This window comes from Suricata suricatta, chromosome 1 (genome assembly GCF_006229205.1).
Source record: "Suricata suricatta isolate VVHF042 chromosome 1, meerkat_22Aug2017_6uvM2_HiC, whole genome shotgun sequence".
NCBI classification, from domain to species: Eukaryota; Metazoa; Chordata; class Mammalia; order Carnivora; family Herpestidae; genus Suricata; species Suricata suricatta.
In genome coordinates, this window is record NC_043700.1 from 185,541,828 (window position 1) to 185,559,884 (window position 18,057).

At 40.3% G+C, this 18,057-nt stretch overlaps 1 long non-coding RNA gene across 2 annotated transcripts; it reads right to left on the reverse strand.

The window, feature by feature from the left end:
* Positions 1–14,843: 14,843 nt before the first annotated feature.
* Positions 14,844–17,469, reverse strand: LOC115286071. 2 transcript variants are annotated; one of them, XR_003905837.1, is made up of 3 exons: positions 17,349–17,469; positions 16,675–16,787; positions 14,844–14,903 (listed from the first exon to the last, which is right to left on the reverse strand). It is a non-coding gene; the product is annotated as an uncharacterized LOC115286071 (long non-coding RNA). The 2 variants fall into 2 exon arrangements; XR_003905841.1 differs by lacking the exon at positions 14,844–14,903 and adding an exon at positions 14,924–15,591.
* Between the last annotated feature and the right edge of the window lie 588 nt (positions 17,470–18,057).

An 18,057-nucleotide genomic window follows, 5' to 3' on the forward strand; every position in this document is an offset into this window, starting at 1 on the left:
GGGCCCAAGCTTATCTCCTCAGTGTAGTTCAGGCATTGGCCATTTTCCAGGATTTCCTTTCACTTGACAAGCACGTGTTATGTAAATGAGCATCTACAATGTTTTGGGGTCATACAGTCATGACCCCCTCAACCCTGACAGGATGTTAAAAAAAAAAAAGAACCATTTCTGGGTCAGTCCTGTCAACAAGGGCTGGTGCGTGAGGGTTGGAGTCAAGTGAGCAGAGCCTCGTTATCACCATAGACCATGTCTGCCAGCAGGGGATGTTCTGTTTATTTTCCACTATGAAGGTCTGAGCGATCCCTTTGCTATTGCACTATTTCCCTGAAGTTGAATGATAGACCCCAAGAAGGCTGTCTATTCATCCAACATCTGTTTCTCCAATTTTCCAGGCTCCTTGTTGTTTTGAAGTGCTCAGGATCAGTGTTTTAAGTGCATGTGGGCATAATATGCAGTATATTAATACACACCAGAGACAGTTCTGCCTACTAGAAAGCCAGGTACTACAGGGTTATAAAAGTCATTTGATACCTTGTAAAGCCCAAGACACCTCACCAATGCCCAGGCCCTGTTACTTGATGTAGTCAGGTGATAACATGTGTACACTTGTACAGCCTTCTCCAGCAAGTGCCAAAAGTTCATGCTAAGTACTACATAAATTATCACCTAATTAAGTACTGTTATGGTTTGGATTGGGGGGAAGTGTAAACTCAATTCTCCTTGGAGAGCAATATGCAGAAATATGATGTGGAATTAATTGTATGGGTCTGGGTCAAAGATCAGAGTACAAGTGGAATTGCCTTTGCAAAGGGAGAATTTAGAAAAGATTTTTGTTGGCATCTGAATCATTTCATTTTTCATTATTTTGTTTCCACCAGCCTGCAACCCCATTGGTTCCCCATCCCCTTCTTTCCTCAGTTCTCTGTAAATAAGTTCCCTGGCATCCTCTACCTTTACTACCACAGCCTCTGTCCACCCTAACCCCCTGGCTAATCTATACTGAAGGAGTAAAGACTTGAGATAACTTAGAAGACTTTGGGTTGAGTGTTGGCTCTCTTAATTACCGGCTGACCTTGGGCAAGTTACCTAAGTCTTGGAGCTTTAGGTTCCTCATCTGTAAAATGGGGATAATTATAGTTGCTATGGGATTAGGTTGTGGTGGTATAAATGAGATAATCAATCCCCTTAGTATACTTGCATGATGAGACAAGGGACCAAAAAACACCAGCACTACCCCCAATCTTCTCTTTCTCCTTAGACTGACAGGGGCACAGAGCCTTTGGTGATAGCGAGTCATCCCTCTTAGTTTTGGGGTTGCCACTTATTCTCCACCCCAGATATTATTCAACTTAGGGGGACCATTAGTCCATTTATACATTTAATAGATTCATTTGTTAAACCATCTATATGTAGCAGGTACTGTTCTATTTGCTAGTTCCTGAGGCTGCAAATATTCTGAGCTTGAATCTCTTCTGTGATCCTGTTCTTGGGACCAAGTATATTTTCTTTGGTCTCCTGGGAATCTGTTCCTGCCCCCTTCCCCAGTCCAGCTGAATTAGTGTTCCCACTAAACTCCATTATTTATCTATCAGTGGCTGTGTGGCAGGATGGATAAGAATGTGGGCTCTGGGGTTCAATTCTGTGATCTTGAGCAGGTGTTTTTATTCCTCCATGACTTCGTTTCTTTATCTGCATTCCTTACAAAAGCACCCACCTCTCTGGTTTTGTGCTAGTCACTTACCAGTTTGCTTTCAGATCCATTATTCACTTTTCTGAAAACTTATCTCTTGCTTCCCACCTGTGTCCAGTCAATGGTAGATACTGGCAAGAGATCAGACATCCAGGGAAGGGAGAAGCAAGGTGATTGGAGTCATTCCTCCAGGGTCCCAGCCTTTCCTGGATCAAGTTTCTTCTGGTAACCCTGGTACCTCAGCTATGGAAATATCACCCCATTCCTGTGTCCCCTCAACCTACACCTTCATACGTGTGGTTGTATTTCCGGGTTTCTGCTCTTCTTTGGGTTGCCTTACAACTCTATGTTAGGTTTTTGCAGCTTTTGCAGCACCTTTGTAACCAAGTTTTTGGCATTAAATTCTATCTGTTTAACTATTAAAATGGGCTTTATTTTCCTTACTGTATAGGGTTTTTGTGAGACTACATGGATTCATATATAAGGCTCTTTAGGTAGTTACTACTATGTAGTGAGCAGTCAACATAGTTGTTTCATTTTATAGGGAAATTTACCATGTTATACTATCAATGTTGGTTTATTTGACATGTATCTGTGACATTAAGGTTGGCTTTGGGTTTACCATGTATCCTGCTCCTCTACTATAGCACCTGAGAGATGACAAGTCCTCATAAAATGGGTAATGGCTGTTCTTCCACTTAGACTTCCCTTTACCCAACTTGTCCATCTCTCCCACTGCCTGTCTTTCCAGGGCCTGGATCTTCCCTGGAACCCAGGCTGCCAGGAGACCACTGAACTGCAGATCAGACTGGTGGGGGAGGCAATCTCTGCTTGCCTGGGCAGATGTGCAAAGCCCCAGATTCCCCATCGTGGTCTTTTCTCTCTCTGCTTCCTGCCTCTTCAGCTCATGTGACTGCACTGGCTGGGTGATTGGTGTGGACTGTCTCTGCCATCCCCTGCTGCTCAGCAGCGTCTCTGTGTGATCTCCTGCTGGAACTGTCATCTTCATTCCTGCCATGCACTATTGGTGGATAAACAGCCAGGCCCTGCGCCCTCCTTTTTCTTGTGAGTAGATATGAAGGATCTCACACGCCAACATCCTCAGGGCATTCTCTACTGATACTGAGATTTTCTCTCTTTTCATTTGATTTCTGATATTTTTTTTGAAACACTAAGATATTCTCTGAACACTGTCAGGCCTTACCTGAAGTTCCATGCAACGTGAACTACTAGATCGAGCACTAAGATGTAATGTTTTCCATGTTTGTTATGGGCAGACTCTACATTATTAATCTATATCCCTTCAGAAGAGCAAAACTTCATGGACAGAGCTTAGCCATTTGAAATTTCACTTCACTAGCGTTTATCTTTATACTCCGTAGAAGGGGACAAATAAGGAGAGTCCAATAAATGCAGTGGTGGTTAATTGAATGTTTGCTGTCACCCCGTGACTCTGTTGAGTGCTTGAGACACCCATGGGGACAAGACACAAATTACAGTCTTAAGGAGGCAGCAGTCAGGAGGAAAGACAGAAATCTCTGCAATTATGAAAAATGAGGGCTTTTCATGTGAAAAGTGCTTTGTGAACATAGAGAGGGAGTTAGATTCTCCTAGGGTAGAGCTTCAGGGCATCTGGGGAGGAGGTGAGGAGAGATAGTGATGAAGTTGATAACAGAGATTTTTTTTAATATATAGATTTTAAAAAATATTTTATTGTCAAATTGGTTTCCATTCAACACCCAGTGCTCTTCCCCACAAGTGCCCTCCTCCATCACCACCACCTCTTTTCCCCCCGCCCCCTTTCCCTTCAACCCTCAGTTTATTTTCAGCATTCAATAGTCTCTCAAGTTTTGCATCCCTCTCTCTCCCCAACTCTCTTTCCCTCTTCCCCTCCCCCTGGTCCTCCATTAGGTTTCTCCTGTTTTCCTGTTAGACCTATGAGTGCAAACATATGGTTTCTGTCCTTCTCTGCCGATAACAGAGATATTTTGAAAGCTAATGGCTAGGTACCTGGCTTCTTTAATCCTAGACCTCTCTGATTAGGTTACAGTTTCCCAAAGCATTCTGTTATATGCCTGGCCAAAGAGGAATACTACTGTTAATAAGTGCTCTGAGATTTTTGCCTGTTTCAGAGTCAACAAAAAGTTATATCTTGTTTGTTCTGTTTTGCTAACACTACTACTACTATTACTGTAACTGCCGCCACTGCTCTAACGATCACCGCTTCTGCCATCACTATGGCTACCAGTGTTAGAACTACTTTCCACTGCTATTCCCACTGCCACTACTAAGTAATACTTACTTTTACCAGACATCATCCTAAGTTGATTGTTTTTTTAAGAGAAAAAGTTGCATCAAATTTTAAGAAGAAATTTCAAGGGTATTGCTAAAAAAAGCAGTGATGATTTCACCAGAAAAATTCAGTTAATAACAGTATTCCCTTTTCCAAAGTATTCTGATAAATTATGTTCTCATTCCGGGTGGTTGTTCTGCTTTCCCTTTCTCTATGTTGTCTTGGTAACTATTCTTTTATGAATGGTAATCATTTGTCCCAAAAAATGGTCATCTTTCTTTTTTTTTTCTAATAACGATCACAAAATCTTCTCTTCTGTATCTTCCCAAGCTATTTTGCATAGGATTTTGAATACTAAATAATGCCAAATGTCTAACAGTGGATAAGCTATGTGCATACAGTTCTCTCCGGTCATGAAATGTTCTTATAGTTCCTCAAATGTAATTTAATGCCTTGCAATCTAACGCCTCCATGTCTTGCACATGTTCTCGGTCTCAAACAGGAACGACCTTTTTTCTTTCTCTGACAGGTCAGCCCCTGGGTGTTCTTAATGTCTAATTCAGAGGTCCCCTCACCAGAAAACCATTTCCTTAGCTGGTGGTTGGGATTAGATACAGCCTTTCCATTTTTATCACACTCTGTGCTTCTTCTTTTCCATCATGTACATGTCCAATGCGCTCAATATTATAATTTACCATACATGATTATGTTTGTTTGTCCCTGATTCACTATTTTTTTTTTGTCAATTCCTTTATACTTTAGACTCATTGGGGGAAAGGGTTTTGTATTCTTGATGCTAACTACCTTCATTGTCACACAGTAAGTGTATATCTGGAATGAGTGAATACGTGAAGTTAGATCCAGGGACCACGCTGAGGAGGGATAAAACTCATTTTCCTAGGTCTAAGCTTTCTATGAACAGAATTCATCTGGTTGCATTGCAGTCCTTTTTTCATTTCCAAATTTAGCTCCATTAAACTGGATGTATATATGTGTCAATTGGACCCACCCCATGTGCTATAATGGCCTCAGGGACAGTGGTGGAAATATTTTACTCACTTTGGCAGAACAAGAGAATGAGATTGGAGAGCACATCAAACATCAGCAGCTCAACTGAAGGAGCTGGAGTCTTTATTTCTAGTCCAAGAACTGAATATGTTCTCAGGATGGGAAGGATGGTGTGTAATAATTTGTGTGAGACTCTCAGCTGGCAACATTAGTAAGAAACTGCCTCTCTCAGGTTTGAATGGTGTGAGCTCAGAAAGGCCCTGTGAGGCTCAGTCTGTTTTAAATATCTCTCAGCTTGAATCATCTTGGTACCAGTTCCTCCAAATTCACGGTGCCTTGGACAGTTTCCTCTCTGGAGTGGAGTGTGTTTGTTGGCCAGGGAAGGCTAGGCAAGGGCCATCCTGGATTAGCTGATTCATAGAGGAATGTTGTAGTTAACTGGGTAAAAAAGTTTGAAAGAAGTCACTCAGAAGAACAGCATGATGTTGCCTTTCAAATAAGTTACCTTCAAATAAAGTTACCTTCATTTACTTAGGAGACTTATTTTGGCTTCTAAATATCTTAAAAAATGTTTGGGCTGAAATATACAGTCCAGGAGAAATCTCATAGCCCATTACAGATAAATAGAAGCTGGAAGGGTATATGGGACTTCAAGAGATGTGAAAGAACAATAAATACTACCTCCCCTCACCCCTTGCTCTGGCATCACAGATTGCAGTGAGGAATAGGATAAAAAGAGTAAGGCAGTTAGGGTCAAAATACTACTCTTGACTGATAGTGGCAAGATTAGAGCACAATTTAGTGAGGCGGCCAAATAGACTACATAAGTCATAGGCAATGCTGGATCCTGAGACTTGGGGGTATCAGACAATAGAGGACAGATGTACCCTGTGAGCAAGAAGAGATGCATAGGTTCCCAAGAAGAAAGAGAAGAAGGAACAGGTATACCTTTCTTTATATTTTTTTAAAAACTCACCCATTGGATATGTCTTTCCTCTTTCACTAGGGTGTAGTGAGTGAGAGGCAGTGGGGCTGATGACACTCCATTGATAGGCCTCCTTTTATGTGAAAGGAAAGATCAGGAGTGGTAAAGAAGCATCCTCTCCCTGTGCCATCTGAGCACAAGACACCCACCATGTGTCCCACGTGTTGCTTACATCCGACGGCCCTCATCACAACCCAAGATGTGCTAAGGCTCAAATCCATATTCTGATGATCTGGTTTATATCAGAGCTCCACAATTTGCTAGCTTTGGGACTGTAGGCCAATGATGCAGTCCTGTGAGTGAGTTTCTTAAAGTGCAAAGAGGAGGTCATGGCAATACCTATCTTATGGGGGTCATGGGTGTTAGTTAATTAGAACATGCAAGACAGAGCACAGTTTCTTTATTATACCACACATAGCAAATAGTATACATGTGTATTATTATTATCACAGATTAACAAAAAAAGCAACAAGAAAACTCAGAAAAGTTGGGTAATTTGCTGACAGTGCTATAGATTATACATGTCACACAAAAGGTAGGACCGTCTGACCCTGATGCCCATGCTTGTTCTGCTTCATGATGCTTCTCTAAGAATGTTTCAAAATGGTTGTCAGAGTATGAAGTAATAATGGTGTCCAAAAGGACTGATTGAATTGATCCCCTACCTCCCCATCCATGCTGATCAATGCCACCTTCATTACATCAGGTGACCTAGCTAGTCCCACTGCATAGAACTCTGTGGTGGCAACTCTGTGAGGTGAGAATGACCTCTCTCCAGCCGTGGGTCCTGCTTTACCACCGGCACTGGAACAAAACCTGGAAATCTCGTAAAGTCCCCTTATGCAACATCTCATTTTTCTGGCTTCTGCTGCCTTTTTCATATCATGATTCAGCTCACTGGGTTGTTGGGGAATAGGCAATCCCTTTGTGTTCTGAGCACCCCGTGTCAATGTGTGGAGGAGGAAGGGATTCTCTCCACACCACCAAGCAATCCTTGGGATGCTAGCTATGTGTCTTACAATCCAACCCCATTCTGATATGTACCTCATTCAGAGACAGCATCCGATTCCACAGGTTGAGGTCTCAGTCCTCCTAGAGTACTCCTCCCACCTCTACATCAGAGCCAGTCCCCAATCCAGGCTGCCATCTGGCCTTCTAACCACTGGCTACAAATCAGAGGTTCCCGTGACCCCCTTCTTCCTTAGGTTTAGTTAATTGGCTATAGTAGGTCACAGAACACAGGAAACATTTTATTTCCTAGAGTATTTTTTATAAAAGATGTAACTCAGGAACAGACAAATGGACAAGATGCACAGGGCATGGTGGGGAAAGGGTATGGGGCTCCAATGCTCAGTTGAAATGCACTGCTCTCCTCAAATATCCATGTATTTATCCATCTGGAGGCTCTCTGAACCATGGCCTTTTGGGTATTTATGGATGCTTTACTACAAAGGCATGATTGATTAGAGTATTGGCCACTGGAGATTGATCCAACCTCCAGCCCTTGCCCCCTCCCAAGAGGTCCCCTGACTGGAAATTCCAACCTGCTAATCCCAAGGTTGGTTCTCCTGGTGAACAGCCCTCTTGATTAGGTAGAGTACAAAAGTCACCTCCTTAACATAACAAAAGCCCCTTTACGGGATTCTTATTACTTAGGAAACTTATAGGGTTTGGGGGACCTCATGAGCCAGGGAATGTGGATGAAGACCAGATATATATGAGAAATAAATGAGAATACATGAATATGTATTTGATCATCTGAATATTCATATATATGTATATATATTTGATAAAGATTTATTTTATTTTTTTAGAAAGAGTGTGTAAGCAGGGGAGAGGGACAGAGAAAGAGAGAGAGAATCCCAAGCAGGGTCCATGCTCAGGGCAGAGACAGACGCAGGGCTGAATCCAGGGCTCAATCCCATGACTCTGAGATCATGACATGAATCAAAATCAAGAGTCAGACACTCAACTGGAGCCACACAGGTGCCCCAAATAAATATTTTTTATAAATCACAGTATTTCAACAACCTCCTGTCTTTCCCATTATTCTCAACTCCTACCAATCCCCTCTCCAAGGAAACATTGTGAAAATTCTTTTTCTTCAGGAGCATCTAGGTGGCTCAGTCGGTTAAGCATCTGACTTCAGCCCAGGTCATGATTTCTCAGTTTGTGAGTTCAAGCCCCCTCTGGGGCTCTGCACTGACAGCTCAGGACCCGGAGCCTGCTTTGGATTCTGTGTCTCCTTCTTTCTGCCCCTCCCCTGCTCACTCTCTCTCTGTCTCAAAAATAAACATTAAAGAAATTTAAAAAATTTATTTTTCTTCAGAAAAACATAATAATGATGACAGTTAATGTTTAGTGAGTGCTAAGTGTGCACCAGATTTTTTCTAAGTATTTTATACTTATTAAAACATATTATCCTCACAATAAGGATTTTGGTTAAGTAATATTTTTCCTATTTTACAAATAAGAAAAGCAAGGCACAGAGATGTTAGAGAACTTGCCCGAAGTCTCACAGCTATTAAATAGGGGAACTAATTATAAGCCTAGGCTGATTAGCTTCAGATAGCAAGCTCTACACTACTAGTCATATTGCCTCTCATGAATTACTAACTTGAGACATGTGAGGAGATTCCTGGGGCCCAAATACCATCCTCCCCTTGGGTTTGGTCCTCCATGTCTTATAGAGTCCCAGATCTCATTCTTCTCTTCGGACCCCACACCTCTCCCACCGAAGTCTGACCACGTCCATTTTGGGGCCACTGTAGTTCCTGTCAGTCATTTTTATTATAATCACTTATATTCACTCTAGCACAATTTTTTAAATTAGTAAGCTGTCATATTTTACTGAGATACTTGCTTACACTCAAAGAAACATAAAGATTTTAAGTGTACAGTTTAATTAGTTTTGACAAGTGCATACAGGCTGTGTAACCACATGCCCCTCAGCTATAGAATATTTCATCCAGGAAATCTGCCCATGCCCCCTTCTAGTCAATTCCTTCACATCTTTCTCCTCCAAACCAGCCACTGTTCTACTTTCTTTAACTCTTGGTTTAACTTTGCCTAGAATGTCATATAAATGGAATCCTACAGTATGTGCCTTTTTGTGCTTGTTTTTATTTACTTATTAGCACAGTGTTTTGAGATTCATTCCATATTGTTGCAGGTATCAGTAGTTTATTATTTTACCAGTCATATTCCACGATGTAAATACACTGACATTTGTTTCATCATTGGATATCCTAAAATTTGTTCATTTATTTTTCTGAAGGGGCACTTGTGTTTCTTGTTTCAGATTTTGCCTTTCATGAATAAAGTGCTCTGAACATTCCTGGACCCATAGTTTTGAGAACCTAGAACATAAGTTTTCAATTTTCTCAGATAAATACAGAGAAGTGGAATTCATGAATCAGAGAGTAGAAGTATGTTTAACTTTACAACAAAATAAAAAGCCAAACGATTTTCCAAAATGGTCGTACCATTTTATACTCCCACCAACACTGTAAGAGAGTTCCAGTTGCTTCTTATCCTCACTACCTCTTGAATTTTAGTCATTTTTAGTCGGTGTGCAGTGGTATTTCCATGTGTTTAAAAAACTCTTTTACATTTATTTATTTTTGAGAGAGAGAGAGAGGAAGAGCACAGGTGGGGGAGGGGCAGAGAGAGAGGGAAACACACAATCTGAAGCAGGGTCCAGGCTCTGAGCCATTAGCACAGAGCCCGATGTGGACCCTGAACCCACAAACTGTAAGATCATGACCTGAGCTGAAGCTGGTGTTTAACCGACTGAGCCACCCAGGTCCCCCTCCATGTGGTTTTAATTTGCGTTTTCCTGATAACTAAAGATGTCATACACTTTGTCCTGTACTTGTGGCCATTCATCTATGTTTTCTTGTGAGATGTCTGTTCAAGTATTTTGCTTTCCGCCCCTACCTTTTCCACATAGATTTCTTGATTTTTTTTTTTTAAAGTTTTGAGTTGAAAGTACTTGTAGATTATGGATACAATCCTTTGTTTGACTTATACTGCAAATATTTTCTTCCATTGTGTGGCCTGTCCAATCTTTTTCTTAAGGGTGTCTTTTGATGAACAGAAGTCCAATTTGATAAAATCCAATTTATCAGTTTTTTCTTTTAGTACTTTCGTGGTTCTGAAAATCTTTATTGACACTAATGACGATGATCTTCAGTACTTCATCGTTTGCATTTAACCTGTGGGTCTATTATCTTTTTTGACTTAATTTTTATGTATGGGTGAGGTGAGGGTTTACACCTTCTTTCCCCCATGTCTCTAGTTATTTTGGCAGAACTGATTGACAAACATTCTTATATTGAATTACCTTGTGTATTTTATCAAAACTTAATGGGCTGTGTAGGTAAGAGTGCCCAACTTGCTTATTCTGATTGATTTGTGAATGTTAATGGTAAGAGTGCCCATTCTTGCTTACACTGATTGATTTGTGAATGTTAAATCTACTTTTCATTTCTCAGATGAACCCCTCTGATTCATAATGCATTGCCTTTTTAATGTATTGCAGGATTTGAATGGTTAATATTAAAAATATTTTTTCTGTTCTTTTCATGTGAAATGTTGATAATTAGTTTGAGTATTTTTGAATGACTTTGGGATTGTGGTTATACTGTGCTCAAAAAAAGTGTGCAAAATTATTATTTTTTACTTATTTAATAGAATTAATTCACTAGTGTCACAATTTGGCTCTGTGCTTTTCTTCATGGTATACTATTAAAATACTAATTTGATTTTATTAGTAAGCTACTTTGATATTCTATCTCTTTTAGGGTCTGTAAAATCTACGGTAGGGGAACCTGGGTGGCTCAGTCAGTTGAGCATCTGACTTTGGCTCAGATCATGATCAGGTTCCTGGGTTCAAGCCCCACATCGGGTTTGCTGCTGTCAGCCTATCAGCAAGGAACTTGCTTTGGATCCTCTGTCTCCCTCTCTCTGCCCCTCCTCTGCTTGCACCCTCCCCAAAATAAATGCATACTTAAAAAAAGAGAGGGACACAAAACCTGAGAGACCATTGAATACTGAAAACGAACCCAAGGGCTGAAGGGGAAGGGGTATGGGGGAAGGGGGTGGTGGTCATGGAGGAAGGCACTTGTGAGGAAGACCACTGGGTGTTATATGGAAACCAATTTGACAATAAACTATTAAAAGAAATTTAAAAATCTTTGGAAATATTCTCTCATTCTTTCCTGATACTAATAATTTGGCCAAGGCAGAGATTTATCAATATTACTGAGCTTTTCAAAGAACAAACATTTAGTTTTGCTGATGTTCTCTATACTTATTTATTTTCTGTTTTATTAGTTTGTATTATTTTATCTTATTTTTTCCTTCTATTGACTTTAGGCTTAATTTCCTCTCCCTTTTCTGTCTTCTGTTATGGAAGCTTAGATCCTTGACTTTAAACCTTTTTTCATTTCTAATATAAGCATCTAGAGCTATAAAACTTTCCCTTAGCAGTGCTTTAGTTATCTCCCAATGCATGTTTAGATATGTCTTAATTATTATTCCATTGAAAAACTTTTCTTTTTAAAAAAATGCTTATTTGTTTTTGAGAGAGAGAAAGTGTGAGGTCGGGGGGAGGCAGAGGATCTAAAACAGGCTCTGTGCTGATAGCAGAGAGCCCGATGCAGGGCTCAAACTATGACCTAAGCTGATATTGGATGCTAAACCAACTGAACCACCCAAGCACCCTGAAAATATTTTCTAATTTAGCTTGTTAGTTTTTCCTTGACCTCAATTGAATTGCAGTGTGTGTGTTTCTTAATTTTCAAGTATTTGGAGATTTCCAGATGACACTTTTTTGGGTATCAATTCTATTTTAATTCTGTTGTAATTAGAAAACATACTGTGCATAATTTCATTTCTTCCAAATCTATCTTTGTAAATATTCCATTGAGAAGTGAAAAAATATATAAATCTGGATCTGATGGTTGTAATGTTCTGTAAATAACCATCAAGGTCAATTTAGATGACAGGGCTGTTCAAATTTTCTAGATAGTTCTTCAGTGTTTGTCTGTTTCTGGTATGGAATTCCGATATAATAGTATTGAGCTGTTCTACTGTTATTTTTCTTTGTCTATGTGTTCCATTAGTTCTTTAGTTTTTGATTCATGTACTGTAAGTCCTTTTCATTTGGTAAGTATATATTTAGTATTGCTATTTCTTCTTGATGAATTGACATGTTATCATTTAAAAATGTCCCTTTTTATCTCTCATATTTCTTGTTCTAAAGTCTATTTTGTCTGATATTGACACTCAAATTTATTATAATAAGTCTTGGCATAATATTTGTTTTTCTATTATTTATCTTTTATATATCTTGTCTTTCAATGCGAAGTGTATCAAAAATATATAGCATATGATTGCATCTTGCTTTCTGTTTTAATTGAATCTGAGGCTATCTACCATTGACTGTGTTCTTAGTCCATTTGTATGATTATTGATATTTTAAAATTTAATCTATGATTTAGATTTTTTGTCTGCTATGAATTAATTAAGGTCATGTCCTTCACATAAGAGCCCTTACAAAAGTATATTTTTATTTGTCCTTCTATCCTTTGTGCTATTTTTTCTTTTCTCTTTCTTTTTTTTAAGTTTATTTATTTATATTGAGAGAGAGGAAGAAGGAGCAGGGGAGGATCAGAGAGAGAGAGGGAAAGTGACAGAATCCCAAGGAGGTTCCATACTGTCAGCATGAAACGTGATGTGGGCCTCAAACTCACAAACCCATGATATTATGATCTGAGCTGAAATCAAGAGTCAGAGGCTCAACTAGCTGAGCCACCCACAGGCCCCTGTGCTATTTTTCTATATATTTTAGAAAAATTATATATTTTTCTATATATTTTAGAAAAATTATATATTTTTCTATATATTTTTCCTTTGAGTCAATGATTTTTTTAAGTAAATTAAGCACCAAGATCAAGATACACATCTGTGTATGAGCACATCTGAGTACTCATCTGGTATTTCTCATTAGCCTGAGGAACTTCCATTACTGTTTTTGAATTTAAGTCTTCTGTTTATGAATTCTGTTTTATTAAACATATCCTTATATCACCTTTATTTTTGAAGCATATTTATGTTGGACATAGAACTCTAGTTTAAAAAAAATTAAGCAGTTGAAACATATTTTATTGTCTTCCGGATAACACCGTTTCTGACGAGGGCCCGGCAGCCACACTTGCTGTCGCCTCGCAGGGAATGCTTCCCTTTCTACAGCTGTTCTTTTTGCCTGTTTTTTATGTTGTAGCAATCTTATTATGAGATGCCTTGATGTATGTCTCCTTCCTTGTGTCTGATAATATCATTGCCTTACATTTTTTCATCAAATTTGGAAAGTATGTCACCAAGTATTTTTGGGTTTTTGTTGTTGTTTATTTTTGTTTGTTTTTGGCTAATTTTAATGTCCCAATTTCTCCAACCTCCTTTCTTGGGGAATCCAATCACACCCCTCTTAGATCACCTAGGCTTGGTTGGCCAATGCTCTGCTCATTTTTCCAGGCCTCTCTTTTTCTGTGCTTTGCTTCTTTTTGAATTGTTTCTGCTGCCCTACCTCCAAGACACTATTTTTTCTCCAAAAGCATCTAATTTTTCATTAAACCACTCTATTGAATTCTTTGCTTCAAATATTACAATTTTAGTTTTGGGTTTAGAGATTTTATTCAGTTTTTTTTTTTACAGTTTCCATTTATCTTATATTCTGTTTTCTGTTTTACTGTGTCATGCTTTCCTTAAATATTTTGAACGTATTTTATAATAATTATTTTAGAGTCTTCTGTTAAATCCAAATTGGCTAAACAGAAGTAGACACATCTGCTTCTACTGACTTGTCTTTCACCTGCATATTCACATTTCCAGTAACATCGTACTTTATGCTGGAGACGGTGAATTCTTCACAGTTGAGTGCCTGGATTTCGTGTTCCTTTAGCGTTGTTCAGTTTTGATCTGGGAGTCAGTTAATGTACTTGTGGACCTGCCTGAACTTCTTTGAGGACTTTCTAAAGCTTTGTTAGAGTGAGGAAGGGGAGTCCTCACTTCAGTGTTAGGGGAAACCCCCCTCCTCACACATGATGTTTCTAAAATTTTTAATGCTTTTTATTTATTTTTGAGAGACAGTGCGAGCCGGGGAGGGCCAGAGAGAGAGGGAGATATAGAATCTGAAGCAGGCTCCAGGCTCTGAGCTATCAGCACAGGCTCAAACTCAGGAGCTGTGAGATCATGACCTGAGCTGAAGCCAGATACTTAACTGAGCCACCCAGGCACCCCACACATGATGTTTCTAATGTCTCAGCTTAAGGCCTGACTGGTTTAGCAAGTTCTCTCCACTCAGTCTGGCTGGAGCTGTAACATCTCCAAGTTTTTGCTGTCCTTTAAATCTGCCTCTCTCTCAAAAATAAATAAGCATTACAAAAAGAATAGGTAAGATTTTAGAATTGTACCTACAACATAGAAGGCATTTAATAAACATCTAGGAAAGGAATGTATTAATAAGGTATTTTTGCATTAATGGACAGAGTGTGAGCAGGGGAGGGGCAGAGAGAGAGGAAGACACAGAATCTGAAGCAGGCTCCAGGCTCTGAGCTATCAGCACAGAGCCTGATGTGCGGCTCAAACCCATGAACTATAAGATTATGACTTGAGCCTAAGTAAGATGCTTAACCAACTGGGCCACCCAAGTGCCCCAAGAGCATACCTAATCTTTAAAGAAATTAGTGAAAATAATCTATCACTGATATTATTTAGAAATAGAATTTAAGACCAGAGTTTTGATTGAGGCACCCACATGTAATAACTATGGTAGACTTCAGATAACATGAGGCAGACCATCTTGGGAGACTCTTCCAGGGACATGATCAAGATCTGATTCCATGATCTTTGTGGTCTGTCATCTGTTTGAGAATACAAAATGTTTAAGAAAATGGAGAGAAAAAATGATGGGGTTTTTATTTGTGAAGAGTTTCACTTAAGTGTCAGTTGCAATCCTTTCCCGGTCATGAGTGAATGGGTGAGGGTGCTATGTCTTTCTCATGCTCGGAGAGCTTGTTTCAATGCGAGAACTCACAATACTTCAGTTACATTCCCTGCAGTTGGTAAACACCAAGGACCCAGACATACTATCTCCTCAGGAAAACTATAGCAACCTGTGATGGGCCAGAGAGAGCAGACTACAGTGCTTGGCAAGTAACCAGAGGAGGAAGATGTAAAAGGCCATGTTTCATAGACCAGGTGGTGACAGAGCCAAGCTGGAGCCATTCAAGTCCTGCTCAAATGGACTGTTTGGGAGTGCTTTTGGATTCACGTGGTATAATAGATGTGGACCTCATCTTTGAGGATCTGGGGTGGGGGAAGCAGCCAGCTGAAGACAATGTGTGTCCACATCAGAAAAGCTGTAGTTGGAGGGGCCAGCAGAGACTCTTCCAAACAACTTTCAAAGCATCTACAAGGAAAGAGCTACTGCTTTCACTTTGCCAGGTCCAGAGAGCGTGAAGCCATCCATGCCAGCCAAAACTGCCTTTTCTCCTCCTCTTCTCCTTGGCAGGCCATCCTCTTTACCTTTTATGGGGTGCGGAGCAGCAGCTAGTGAGTGGGGTTGGAAATGGAAGAGAAAGAGTACAGAAACCAAACATAGCCTTCTCTAAGGACAGCCATCAACCTAACCTTATGTGAGGGTAGGATAGAAGGAGCCTAGCCTTGAACAAAGTATGCAATGTGGCCAGTATCTTGGGCAGACACTTTCAGTAACTGAATTGGTGTTATGTTTTGTGACCTGATACAGTTATAGAACTAAAGGAACTAAATGAAAAATTATGGTTCCTGAGAATTTTTCATACCCCACCCCCCACGAATACATTTGCAAAAGACCCTAAGAGACAAAGACTCAATGTTTTTGAAGACATTTGGTGAGTTGCATTTGTCTAACTTGCTGACTGAACTTTGAAAAGTTTCTTTAGCTACTGACAGGAATTTTGTGTATTTCTTCTCCGGTCTTCAGACCAGATGACTTCTGTTAATATTATCAACATGGGTTTTAAGGTCTCAACACCTGGAAGATCAAGGGTTTTAAGGTCTGTTGGCCAGAGTTGTCACAAGACTCAAGTTGGAGTGTTAAGGAACCTGGGTGTCAAGGAATCTCTTTTTCTGCTCTAAGGCTTTGTCAGAGATTCTGGGTGAGGTAGAAGAGGGCTGTCCACTGAATGACTTGGAAGTTCCCTGTAAATGTTTGGACATTTTATTCCCCAAGGGCAGAAATTAGGAGCAGGGCAATAAATAAAAAGCCCACTAAAGTGAAAGACAGGGACACTGGGGCTACACCAGAAAGCTACTCTTTGGTGCCTCCTGTTGCAGATGCTGCCTCTCCTGGCTATTTCTTGGGTAAATCTTCTCAGTCAGCTCCACGTGGAAAGACAAACAGCTTTAAAACTAAAGAAAGTTCCACGGCTGACTCTATGGCATTAGAATTATCACCTAACAAAATCGCTGTCTGTAGCCAAAGGACACCTTGACACAGTGTCAGAGCAAGCATGGCTGACGGCGTCCTGGGGAAAAAGAGAAGCCTGTCTAGACAGATTGGAACGTCTCGTGTGCCTAATTAAACAGTCCTTCTTACAGCTGGTACTGTGTGAAAAGTTTGCTTGTTTATTAATTACTTGTGAAACATACCTTTAAAGAGGTGCCATGCACTTCATCTTCTTCCATGGATTCATGGGGATTGGGAGCCCAGAAGAGCCCTCGGATCAAATAATCCAATCCCGTAAATTTTCAGAAGAGAAAACCTGAAGATCAGAGAGAATGACAAGGGTGACGAGGGAGCCAGTGTCAGTGACAACATTAGAGTCCACATTTCCAACCCCTAGCCCACAGCTTTTTCCACCAGGCCAGCTTGCCTCTTGTGTAGACAGACAATGCGGCCACCCCAGAGGTGCTGCTGGGAAGGTTCTTTGTTAAGATTTATTCCCCCACGTGACTCCTATTTGTGACCATTCCCTCACTACTGGATCTTCCCTTTGGGCTGTGAGTCCAGCTATCTGCCTTCAAAGTATGAATACCTCTGAAGAGAGCAACACAACACAGGCTTGAATTCTCCTAGAAGCAGTCTCTGAGAAAAGGATCTGAGTGCAAGCAGTTTATTTTGGAGATGATTCTGGGAAGCACTTGTGTGGGAGTGTGGAGAAAACGGGAAGATGAGAAAACCCAGAGAGGGTAAGCTGTTGAAAAGGCAACTGCTACGGGCAGCTGAGGCTCAAGCCATTTGGGGACTTCTGGGAAGAAATAGCCAATATATGTCAGAGCTGACCCATTAAAATGATAATTAAGTTGGGGAGGTTGTCACTCACTTCTTGGTGTCATTTATCGACAGCTACTCCATGGGGCCCTGGACTCTTCCTCTTCCTGTCTTGTTTGGACCAGTCACTAGGGCAGAGAGTCACCAGTGTTTGCAGGGGGTCCTTGTTGGGTACTTCCTGGGCAAGGGTGTTGGGTAAAGCACAAGTAACATCCATGTGTCAGAGTTGCGAACTATCAGTCCTTCCTAGCTTAGTGTGCACTAGGCTGTGTGGCTCTAATCCATGACATCTAAGGATAAAACATTGAGGAGAGCAGTCCTTTTGCTGGGGGTGGACAGTGATGAGTGAAGGGTTTGGGCAACCAGAGCACGGCCCAGAAAACAACAGGCTAACATGGCTTCAAACAAGTTTAAAATGCAGAGTTCTGGTGGTCTGACCTGTTTATAGGTTACTTGATTCCTCTTAATGAATTACAGCCACAAATTTGTAGTCACCAAGCCTGCCCACAACTTTCCTCCCTTCTTCTGCTTACACCCTCAATTTTAGCCAAAATATAGGGAATGAATCAAGGAGTAAAGGATGCTGTAAGATTCACTGTAACTTAAATGGTCTCAATCTATTTTGATTCAAGCTAAACATTTGCGTTCCATTTTTTTTTTATTTTTTTTTCCAGACAGGCCTGAGTTTATTTATTTTTTCCAGACAGGGCTGAGTTTATTTTTTTTTAATAGCATTCCATTTTATTTTATGGGATTCAATG